Source organism: Hyperoodon ampullatus (assembly GCF_949752795.1).
Source record: "Hyperoodon ampullatus genome assembly, chromosome: 3".
NCBI lineage: Eukaryota > Metazoa > Chordata > Mammalia > Artiodactyla > Ziphiidae > Hyperoodon > Hyperoodon ampullatus.
Window position 1 is genome coordinate 159319667 of NC_136916.1, and position 13121 is coordinate 159332787.

Genomic DNA, 13121 nt, shown 5'->3' on the forward strand with positions numbered 1-13121 from the left:
ATAAATAACCTGCCAAAACTAATTACTTCTCTTCAAAATCTAAATACATTATTTCTCCTCTTTTGCCAGTCTGTCTTGTTTTAATTATTTTCACATCAGTTGTCATTTTAGAAGCTGGTTTAGACTAAAAAGGGATAATCGGATGTGTCTTACTGTTTTAATTTGGCTAATTAAGATTGCTGCTTTTGTCTGGGTGTCTGGAGGCATACATTTACAGCTTGTTCATAGTTTGGGGTGTTGGGAGGAAGTACAATCAAGAAAAACATTAAAATAGTCGTATATATTTATTTATGTTTACATATTAAGTGATCATTATTGCTCCTTTCCTTGCCTCTCAAACCTTGGTCTCCAATGCCCTAAGGACATTACAGGCAAGTCAAGGAAAGCTGGTTGAATCTTTCTGTTCTAATAGTTCATTATTCCAGAATAAAGAATGCCTCAAATATTGCACGTCAGATTTCTAAATCCTCTTTATGGTTTGAATCAAGAAAATTGTGAACACAGCATGTGACTGCTCTTGGAAAGCAGATGGTTAGCTGACTAACCACACAATTCACTGGATGTAATTGCCTGGTTATGAGAAAAATTATACAGCAACACCTGGAAAGTGCAGAGGAAGGAAAAACAGGTGGAAAAGGAGTTTTCTTTGTATCAACAATCTAGTTACTGCATCTGAGGTGCTTAAATTTGTATTCTTCAGAGTAGTGCCTACTTGGATTTATATAGCACAGTATCTTCCAAATTGATTGTGGGTTTTGTTTTTTCATACTTTTGTCTCATTTATCTTTACTACATGGTAGTATAAAAGGTGTTGACCATCTTAGAATTCTTATTACCACTGAGGCTACTAAAATAGAGTGAATTCATTACTGACCCCAAATAATGCAGTTAATTAGATCTTGTGTCCTATCTGAAAAACTAAGGTATTCCTTGAAGTTTTTAATGATCTAAGAGGCAGATATTCTGCTTGCAATAGTGGATATATATATATATATGTGTGTGTGTGTGTGTGTGTGTGTGTGTGTATATATATGTATATGGAGAGAGAGAAAGATAGAGAGAGAGATTTTTTTCTATTTAAGTGCAATGAAGATTAAACCCAGTGCAGGGTACATATTATTTTTGAAGAAAAAGAAGTTTAGGAAGAGGAAGTTATATTTAGATTGATTTCCTGAATTAGCACAAGTCAAGTCTACTGTTTAGGTGAGATGTCTTTAATTATAAGAGTAGTTGCTACAGAAGTGTACCATAATGATCAATTTACATGTCCACCTGACATTCAGTTTATGAGAGTATTTTAAGTAATTTAGTATTTTTTGTCATAGATGTTTTATTTCTTGATTTTATATTTGTAAAACATCTTCCTTCTGTTTTTGCAAGTACCTGATGGGGACATTCTTTACATTCGGTAGTTTTTGAATCTAGTTGGCAATGTTGGTGCTTAGGAACAAATTAAAGTGACTCTGTTAGCACATCAAACAAATAGTAATAAGAATAGTGTTTATTGAGTGGCTACCACATGACAGGCCTTATTCTTGGTGCTTCATAGGTATTTTCTCACTTAAACCTCAGATAAATCTGTAAAGCAATATCATTATTATTATTATTAATATTACAGTTTTATACATGAGCTACCTGATACTCAGAGGAGTTACATGACTTGACAACACTGACACATTTAGTAAATCATGCAGCCAGAATCTGAACTCACAGTCTGAAGCTGGAGGCACAGACCTCTGTCATTCTGCCTTCCATGTGCCCAGGATCCCAAGATGGAACCCATGTTCATCACATTCAGCTCACCCAGTAAGGAATTAGAAGAGCCAAATGCAATGCTTTGTTGAAAAGCTATATACTCAGTGAAATTCCTCTATCTAGCCTTTCTTTCTAAATACCATCAAAAGAACCTTTGGCTCTTTTTTTTTATCCTTCATAATTAAAAACAAAAAAGTCTTGTAGGTCAAAGAATATAAAAAGGAAGAAAAGAAAATGGTAGACGGAATTAAATAGTTCCTTTTCATTGTTTTTATGTTTCAAACTTTTAAATTTTACCTTCTTTAATTGACAGCATCTTGAATTATTGGCACTTCTGAGCACTTTATAAATTATATATAAAAATTTAAAAAGGTTTTCAGTCATTTTCATACACATAGACCAAGTGTAATAAATTTTAGATAAGTGTATTCCCCTTCGTCTCTTTGTAGTCTATGGCTTCAAGATGCACAGTGTTGGTTGGACTGTGAGTCCTAGTGTTTAAGAATTTTTTTTAAGGTAAAATCTTGAGTCGCATACAAGTATAAAATGAACACAAGTTAAAGACTTTATTTAACTCTTTTAATGAGGGAATCAGACAGATGTTCAAAAAGTCAAAGATGTACAAATTTATATGAAATAAAGCAATGGTGAAATAAATTTACAAACAGAAGAAAATTGTTTGTCTTCTCTCCACAAGTGGAAAAGGGACTTCAATTTAACTTCCCCCAGAGGGAATTTATTTGCATTTCTATAGACAAGATTATTCTGCATTGTTACTCCTTGTCTACAATTTATAGAGTTGTAAAACAGCTCAAAGGCAATGAAAAGCTACAATCAGATAACCAAGAATGGTGTGCTCTAAACAATTCATAGTTTTCTTAACACTAGATGAACTTGTATTTAGACACCTGAGGCTGTCCACATGCAAATGGTAGAGATGAGATTACTGGTACTCAAAATAATCCAACAGAGACTTCTGCCAAAGCAATCTCTCAAAGGAGTACTTCTGCAGGAGAACAAAAAACAGATACAAAGAGATTGCTGGAAAGTGAAGGAGTTTTCATATAGAGAATTTAAGAGGAGTATAAAAACTGCAAGAGAAAGAGGTCAAAATGCTATTTGCATGATAAATATCAGCAAGGCCTACATGATACCTGATTGCAACCATGGATTCTGAGGATGTCCATTCAAGAGTAAAGAAAATTGGTCATGATCAGAAACTTTATCTTTGAAATTTTTTGGTATACTGTTACTTGTTGGAAGATCATTAGCTAGAAAGGTCATTAGAGAATGTCTGGCAAATGGGAGAAACAAGGGAGTCATTTATGAGGCAGAATGTAGAGTCATGCTTTGCTGCTGATGACTTTCCTTTGAAATATGACATCAGTAGATGACATCCTAGCAGTACCTGCAACACAATGTTAGGAAATACAAACAGTGACTTCTGTGCTATCTTTTCTGAATATGTCATATGAGGCAGAAGAATGGCAAAGCTTGATATTTTTGTACTTGTCTATCGGCAGCTTTGAAGGAAAGATTCAGTTTTAAAGAGTGTCAGGATGAGGATGGCTCTGACAATCCCACATGGATCAAATTTGATTCTTTGGACCTGTCACTCCTCACACAGTATTGTTCAGGCTCTCACTCATGGACACAGAATCAGTTTTCTAGAGAAGTGAGACAGAATTCTGGGCTGATTGCTCCTCTTATTTAGAAGAGAATGAATATCTTCTTTTAAGGATATAAATGTAAAAGTAAGATATAGACAAATACAATTAACACATGCTATATTGCTAAAAAAATAGATATTTATTAGTAATTCTACTTAAAGCAACTACTAATAAATATATTGGTTAAAAGTCCTGCTGAACAGTCAGATCATCTTAAGCTCATTCTAAGAAGCAATATATATTTTCTATTTAATTTGAGGTGTACAGGACCAAGTAATTTTTTAGTGCCAAAGCATGGCAAATTGGCTTTATTTATGAGATATTACTTTCTGATTACACTGATGTGATAAACAGTAGCAAAGAAATCTTTCTGTTTCAAGGACCATAACAAGTCTCGTTTTTACACAGTTTGGGCAGAAGAGGGATGACTTTTGACCATATTATTCCACCCGATTCCTCCTCTGGTGTTACCTTCAGGGTGGCCTCTGGAAATTGAAATCATCTGTATTAGTGTGCTTCCAGAATATTCTCTCCTTCTCTGGGGACAGAGGCAAAAGGAAAAAATCTGTCCACACGCACTTAAAGATGTAAATATTTTAGTAGTTCTCTATTTGCAAACTTCACCTTAGTTAAAAAGTGGAAGCTTTTACACCATTTTATTTCTCTGGTTTTCGGTGAAAACAGCATTATTTTTTAATTACTTCCCTTTTCAGATTGCTTCTTTCCTCCACTGGCTCCCACTTTAGAGTCTCCCTTAGCGTATAAATGTCTCATAGATGAACCTCATCCACTCCACTCTGCTCTACCCTCTGCATCTGTCCTACCACAGTCAGAGAGTGGGGTAAACTGGGGAAGGTATGCGGGAGTGGAAAATCCCAGACTTGGCCAGTAAGAGATATGGCAAGGCCAAGTTGGCTAAATTGGGCAGTCTCCAATACAAGCTGGTTGCAGTATATCTTGTCTTGGATTTTTGTATTAAATGTTTGTTTTTTACCTTTCGCTAGCTATGCAAGTCACCTTTGAGTTACAGCTGAAATCAGTTTTGCTTACTTCTGCTTTTTTTTTTTAAATGGATTTTACTGTACTTGTCACATTTGAAAATGTATTGTTATTGTTCAGAGCTTTTAGACTGTGAGCAAAAAAGGACTGTAAAATGAAGTCGTAGCTGTTCTGGAGGTATTCAATCTTTGGGATTTCATACTGGCTTTTAGAAATCTGGCTATTGACTAGTCTTCCTGGATAAAATATTCACTGAAACTCACTTACAAAACACAATTCTCACAATATAAGCATAGCTATTGAGATTTGAGAGTATTTCTTAAGGTTTCATAAAATCTCTAGTAATGTCAGATATTCTTCAAGGTTCTTATTATCCTGGTTTGTGCAATAATGAATTCTATAGATAAAAACATCAGTCTTGGTAAGTAAGTGTTAATAGTCACAAGTATTGCCTTTACAATTTAAGTTTTTCTGACTTCAAAGACATTTTAACCTCTTTTCATGCAATCAACTTTAGGTACAATGGCATTTTTGTAAATGGAAACCTTCTTGAGGTATTTAAGAAAATATGAATGTAAAAATCATGGCATATGGAACTATATATCTTATATACCTCCCTCCTATGAATGCATGTAGCAAGGAAATACCATTTGGATTCAGGAAGACATGGGTAAGAATTCTTCTTGGCTTTATAACTTTTATTGATTAAAGTTGCTTGAACTTTAATTGAATTTTCTATAAGACTTCATTTTTTAAAATGTTTCCTTCTGCCTAAAATAAGTATTGTGTATTTTTCCATGTTCTTGAGGTTGTGAGAGGTAAACTGATAGCATATTTTAGCTCAATACCCAGGATAGAATAAATAATAAAAGACACTGGTCAGTCTGGGCCATATGAAGATATGGAAGTGGGGTGGCAATGGCTGGAGGTAGGGGTGGCCTCAAGGCCTCCTGGGGCACAGTGTAAAGCTTTCCATGTTTCTAATTTTAATAAAGTTTGCCTTAGTATTATTCTGAGAAAGAATTATTTAGAAATGTTACAAGATGACATTACTATGCATGGTTGTCATCGTGTTTAGGTTTTGAATTTTATTCTACTTCTTACCTAGATATTACATTAGAATATCTACTGTAAAAAGATCCAATGGGTGCATTCATGCCAAAAAGTAGTGAATCCATTTGGTACTTGAAGACCAATTGACTGAAAATGTAAAGATTCTAAATAATATCCAGGTTTTTCAAGTAATCCTGATGATATAAAGAGGTGAGCTGGAAAGAGTTGTCTGAACTGAAGCTCAAAATTTATCCAAGTTAAAAAACAAACAAGCAAACAAACATTTTTTAATGGATGGGGATGTTTGATTTAAGAATGGGTAAGAGGCTGAAGAGAGAGATGTTTTCTCATCTTGAAGATCTGTGCAGACATGGTTGCTCTCCAGTAGCCACTCCCTCTTCATCTTTGCTAACAGAATCTCAGTTTTGAATTAACTGGAAATGGGCCCAGGTGCAGCCACTAGATGACGTTTGATCTTTCCCACTTTCCCAGCAGATGCATCTAGAGATGGATGTGTGACACTGTTGTGATAAGTGAGACCTAATTCATTATCGGCTAAAGGGGTTACGACAGGGGTCCCCAATCCCCAGGCCATGGACTGGTACCAGGCTGCGGCCTGTTAGGAACCTGGACTCACAGCAGGAGGTGAGTGGCGGGTGAGTGAGTTACGCTTCCTCTGCTGCTCCCCCATCGCTGGCGTTACTGCCTGAACCCCCTGCCCCCAGTCCCCCAGTCTGTGAAAAAATTGTCTTCCACAAAACCGGTCCCTGGTGCCAAAAAGGTTGGGGACCACTGGGTTACGAGGAAGGCTTTTGCTTTCCTGATAGAGGGGTTAGAGATGGCTGGCATCACCATTTTCCCCTTTCTCCCTGAACAGTGATGTGATTTTTTGGAGCTGAGGCAGCGATTTTTCAGCCTTCCCTTACAACCACGAGGCTGAGAGCAAGCCTGTGGAGGATAAAGGAGTATAGAGAAGTTGTCTTAGCCCTACAGGACATCACAGAGCTCCTGAAACAACACCAGCAACTGCCTGCTCAGGGGCAGGTGGTATATGAGGACAAGAAAACCCCCCCTTTTTTTTTAAAGCCTTTGTTAGTTGAGTTTCCTGTTATGTGTACATAAGAGTAATCCTAAATTATACAGACTCTTAAATGCCCTTCTGATTTTTAAATCAAAATAAAATAAATCCCATAAAGATTTTTTTTTTTTTTTTGGTGGTACGCGGGCCTCTCACTGTTGTGGCCTCTCCCGTTGCAGAGCACAGGCTCCAGACGCACAGGCTCAGTGGCCATGGCTCACAGGCCCAGCCACTCCGTGGCATGTGGGATCCTCCCGGACCGGGGCACAGACCCGTGTCCCCTGCATCGGTAGGTGGACTCTCAACCACTGCACCACCAGGGAAGCCCCTAAAGATATTTCATAATCTGATAAAAATTCACAAAGTATATTTATACCCAGAAACTCATTTTTAGTCCTCACAATAGACCTCAGAAATAAGTTATCCTGTCAATTTTTAAAATAGGAAATGTAAAATTAGTGATATTTAGGGAATTTCTCAAAATTCCAAAGCTAATAATGGCAGAGGTGGGCTGAAACTGTTGAAGTGGGTCATGGAGAGGACATGACTGCCAGTTGACCTTAGAAGTAGACCCAGGCAGTCAAAGGCTCCATACCCCCTCGCCTGTCCTTGGAATGTACGCTCTGCCCAGTGTTCCCACAGTGGGAGATACTTTCAAGGATGCATCCTTGAGAGAGCACTGTATTGTTGAGACCATCTGGATTGGATATGTGACTAAACCCTGTTAAGGCCTCTATATAAACTTTTAAGATTCTGGTGAGTATGTATGGAGATCTACTCCTCTTGGGGCCATCTAGGACAAGCCTCATACGTAAGTTCCTTCGATTATTAAACCTGCCACCTACCAATCTGGAGTGGTCTGCCACTTTCTTCAGTTTCTCCTTGCCCTCTGTGTATGGGGGGCCAGTTTTGAATTTCACCTGGGGAACTCCCCAGTTTGCAAACTAACAGATATCTGAATTTTCTTATGCCGAGACCAGTGCTCTTTCTCTAATGCTTTATTGAGTGCCATAATATACTCTTACCATTACTGGGATGTCATGGTAACATAGAGAAAACAGTTTTACATCTAACTCTCTCCTGTTTTTTTATTCATACATTTATATTTTTATTTATATATGTGGGGGATGAAAGTCTCTCTCCAGCTTTCTGAATGCCTTTCTATTTAATATATTAAAAGAAAATAGGATTCTATTTTGTTAGCTTATAAGTAATGTTCTTAGGAATATTTCTGTCCTGCCCGTTATGTTTAAGGAACATAAGGAAAAAAATGGAGTGCAGCTGAGCAATCCAAAAAAAATTAAGAACTTTGTGGCTTCTTTCCTTCAGAAGATATGCACCAAAGTAAGCAGTACAGGCTCCATGACCAAAATAACATATTTATAAAAGATCGTGAAAATGACCTATTTATCAAGGACAAAGGTTTGAGGAAATATATCCCATGAACTCTGGAGTCATTCAGAGCAAACCCATTTAAAATTGGAAAAACTTAAATCTCAAGGAGAATGTTAAATCAATTATGATACATTAAAATTTAATGACATATTGATGGCCATTTACTATGTGCAAAGCAGTGTGAGAGGATATGGTACTGATTAAGGTAGAAATGGTAATTATAGAGTTTACAGTTGATGAATTTTGTGTTATTAGGTCTATGAGCTCTGTCATAGAGTTTTGTCTTATTCAGTGCATACATATTTTGGGTTATTATCATTTGTTATCCCTTTTATAATTTTAAATGTTCTTCATCCATTATTCTGTACCTTGAAGTCTACTTTGTTTAATATTAACGTAGCCACTCCAGCTTTCTTATGCTTGCTGTTTCCATGGGGTATCTTTTTCCATTCTTTTATTTTCAAATTATTTGGCTTTTTATATTTAAAGTGCTTTTCATGTAGAGAGCATACAGCTGGATCTTGATTTTTACCGATATATAATTGTAACAATTTATGGCTTTTAATTGACATGTTATTTTACTTATATGTAATATAATTACTGATATTTTAATTTAAATATAGTATTTTGCTATTTGTTCTCAATTTTTTCTTTTATGTTTTGACCAATTGTTGCTTCTTTCCAGACTTTGTTGGAGTTGTTTGGCATTTTTTAGTAGCCCATATTATTTGTCTATGGGGTTCTACACCACCTATTATTTTATTAATGATGGCTCTAGGGCAGAGCTTTTCAATCAGGGATGATTTTGCCCCCACAGGGGATGTTTGTCAATGTCTGAAGACATTTTTGTTTGTTATAAGTTAGCAGGGTGGGGGGCTGCTATTGGCATCTAGTTGGTAGAGGCCAAGAATAATGCTAAGAAGCCAACAATGCATTGTAGAGACCCCCAAAACAAAGAAGTATCCCACTCAAAATGTCAATTCTGTCAAAGCTGAGAAACCCTGCTAACAATACACATTCTAAAATTATTAAAGTCAATTTAGAGTCAATATTGTACTACTTTACACTTCAAACTTCATACCTGGCCCTTTACATTTCCTATATAATATGTCTTTTTATCTGACTGCTTTTAAATTTGCTCTTTATCTTTAGTTTTCGGCAGTTTAATGGCCTTGGTTTGAGGCTATATTATTCATATCATCAATGTACTTGTTTTCTAAAACAATATAAAAAGACTTCGATAATTAGGCTAGGTCCACTCCGTTATGGTTTTGTCAATTTCCCTTTGTATTTTTAACAGTTTAGTTGTGCTTCTTTCTGTTTTCTTTCATGCTGTGCATAAAGGTTTATACAGATTTTTTTTTTCTGCATCAAACTTTTTACAGTGGAATGTTCCTTCTTTGTATCCTTTAAATTATTTTATTTTCAATCTACCTTGATATTAGTATTATAATTTTAAAAATATACTTTTTTGTTTGCATTTAAATTACATAGATTTATACCTTTATTTTTAACAATCTTTCTGATGACTTTCATTTCTGATCTTTTTCTCTCCATTCTTGATGATTTTTTTAAAGCCTTTTCCCTAAATACAGTCTGCACTGTATTTGGTTGAAAGTTTTAACATATGATTAACACTGTTTCCTTCTTTTAATATTGATAAAGAATATATATACATCTGATAATTTGTTTCAAGTTTGGTGGTGGAAACTTGCTTTTATTCTTCTACTTCTTGAAATGTGTATTGTTAGAATTTAAAAACTTGAAGGGATCCTAAAAAGATAATCTCATGTAGTATCTATATCATGGGGGTTATTTTTGAATTAAATAAGTTAATACTATAGTCCAACCTTAATAGTAGATACTTCTTACTAATAACAGTTCCTTCTTCCCTTCCACCTATTTCTCCTCTCCTTCCTCATTATTATCATTAATAAATTACGGTTTCCAAATACTTTTCTTTGTAAAATCACATCTCCAAAGAGACTTCCAATTGTCCTAATATCCCCCGATGGCAGTGATTCTAAAAGGGGAGTGTTGCCACATCAAGAATGATACTAGAATCTGATGGTGAAGATTCTGATATATGTCTCTTAGAAGTGCACTGTCTTCTCTAGCTGACAATCTGCTTCAATTTTGTCTTTTCTTTTGAGAACATTAAGTATTTGACAAATGAATTATCTTCTTTAGTTCTCAGAGATGGTTAAATTGTGGCATAAAACATCCAGATCTCTAGTGTTACTTCTGTCATAAGGTGGAACCAACATCATACAGCATTAATGATTTTGGAGCCAGGAGGAAAAGAATAATATTCTTGTCCAAATTTCTCACCTTACAGATGACTGAACCAAAACCCACAGTGGCTAGTTGACTTGTCTTACCTGATAAACTCACTCATGATTAAGTGTAGATAAATATTACTTATTTTTTCCCCAGAAGTTTATCAAAGAGAATGTACTTAACAGGTAAGTAGTTGCTTATAGAAATGCTCAGGACAATTTTCTAGAAAAATATAAATTACAAAACATTGAATCAATAAGAAGTTTAAAACCCAAGAAGACCAATTTTTACACTCCCTCAAAAAAGTTAAATTGTAGATAAGCTATTTCTATTTTATGCAAACTGTTCCAGAGCAAATAAAAAATGTAAAACTACTCACATACTTTTATAATAGTAGTATAATTCTGTGTCTCAGTTTGAATACTCTAGAAGTAAGAGCCTAAGCCAAAACTTATGTGCTATTGCCCTATTGAGAATATAATACCAGGGAAACAAAGGATAAAGGGAGAAGTGGGAAAGAGATAAAGCAAATTCAAGGTGGCATGCTACTAGGCTTGCCCCACCTCAGTACAATCCAAAAACAATACTGCTGTTTGCTTGATTGCACTGGATGTTCTTAGACTGGCTGACTGAAGCTACTGTGTCTGGGAGCAGTCCTTCACGGGGAGGAAGGGCAGCCTCATATATCTTCCCAGTCTTTCCCAGCTCCTATCTCTCATTAGTTAAAATCCTCTCTATTGAGCCTTTAAGTCCTCCATACTTGTGGTTTTTCTGGCAGTGACTGGGGTGCTTAGAGCTTCTGTGAATGTGGGCAGGTCAGATCTGAGTGCTAGAGCCACTGCAACTTCTATGAAGGTGGGGGTGATGAAGGCATGTCAAAACACAATATTTGCTCCTGGAGGAAAGGAGGCAACTGATGCTGTTAGGAGGTGAGACAACTGCCGTGGAAGCCAGGGCCTTATGACCTTGGATCATTTTGACCTCTTCCTGGGTCCTTATGCAGCTTTTATGGTCATAATGCCACAGGACTAGCAGCTCGAGTGCTATTCTTACAAAGGAAGATTGATGCAAAAATATTTTATGAAGTATAAGCAAAATGACTCTAATAGTAGAGTAAAATTATATCATGATTAGGTAGTATGGAAGTTTTTTAAATGTCTGCATATTCTTTGATACTTCTTCCAATGAGGAGTTGGGCTTTGTGTCTCCTTCCTGGAATTAAAGTGTAGAGAGGTGGGAGGAGCTTGTGACTGTTTTGATAAAAGTAAAGCTGTATTACTTTCAGGGCTAAGTCATAAAAAGGCAAGAAGCTCCTACTTCTCTTGGGATATTTTCTCTGCGGGAAGCCAGTTGCTATGTAAGAAATCCCAACAACTCTGAAACTATCGTGACAGAGAGAACATTATGTGGGTACACAATTAATAGTCCCAATTCAGTACAGCCTTACTGTCATCACCCTAGACTTGGAGTGAAACGTTTTTGGAACCTCCTGACTAGCCTATCTGCGAGCTGAGTACAGCTCAGCTGATGCCACAAGGAGCACAGAAATTGCCCAACCAAGTCCTGCCCAGACTTTCAGCCTACAGAATTGGTGAGTATAATAACATGTGTGTTGTTTTTTTGCCACTATGTTTGGCATTGTTTGCTGTTCAGCCGTCATAACTGGAATAGGTGGGCTTATCTCAGGAAAAAAAAAATTGGTATAATGGTAACAGATTAAATGAGAAAGTCTATATCATTAATTGATGGATGCTGGGAAAATATTTGATGAAATACAATATGCAATACCAATTTAAAATAAAACAGCAAGCAGGGTAAATATGGAAGGGAGTATCTTTAAAATGTGACAATGGATAAAATAATTGTAACAAATATCGATATTTCATATTTATGATATACTAAGATTTCTCCTTACTATGATCTGAATGTTAGTGTCCCCCCAAAATGCATGTGTTGAAAATTAATGCCCAAGAAGATGAATTTAGAATACAGAGGCTTTGGGAGGTGATTAAGTCTTGAGGATGGAGTCCTCATTAGTGCCCTTTTAAAAGAAGCCCCAGAGAGCTAGTTCTACCCTTCTACCATGGAAGGATACAGTGAGAAGTCTAAGACCCAAAGAGGGCCCTCATCCAACTGTGCTGGCACCCTGATCTCGGACTTCCAGCCTCCAGAACTGTGAGAAATAAATATCTGTTGTTTATAAGCCATCCAGTCTATGGTATCAGCCTGAGCAGAAAGAAACTGTCCATTAATAATAATTTTAAAGAAATACTAATAAGTAGAAAAAATCAGTAAAATAGCAAGGCATTTTCAGAAAACAAAAGACAAACTGTCAATTAACATTTAAAAGATGCTAAACCTCATTACTAGTTACGTAATTACAAATTAAAACTCCAATGATATAGCAATGTTTTACCCATCATTCTTGAAAAATTTTAATTATTGATGATAATCAGTGCTCATAAGAACTTGGGTGGACAGGTACGCTTATTCTCATCTGGCAGAAATGTAAACAGCTACTGTTATTTCAGAAAATGATTTGAGAAACATTTTTTTAAGGAGAAGAAAATGCACACAGCCTTTGAAGTAACAGCTCTACTTCCAGCAATTTTCCCTGCAAGGAAAAAAATAGTGTGTGTGTGTGTACATTCATAGCAAGCACTTTTTGTATAATGACAAAATACTAGAAAAATGTAAATAATGTTTATCAAGAGAGAAATAGCTAAATGATTTATGATACTGCAGAATACTATACAAAGGCTTAAGACAGAAAGACAGAGAGATGAAAAGTTATTTAATACATTGTCAAATAAAATGAAAGTAGAACAATATACATAAGTCCATTAAAAATCATCCTAATTATGGACACACCTCAGAGACATTGTGAGTTT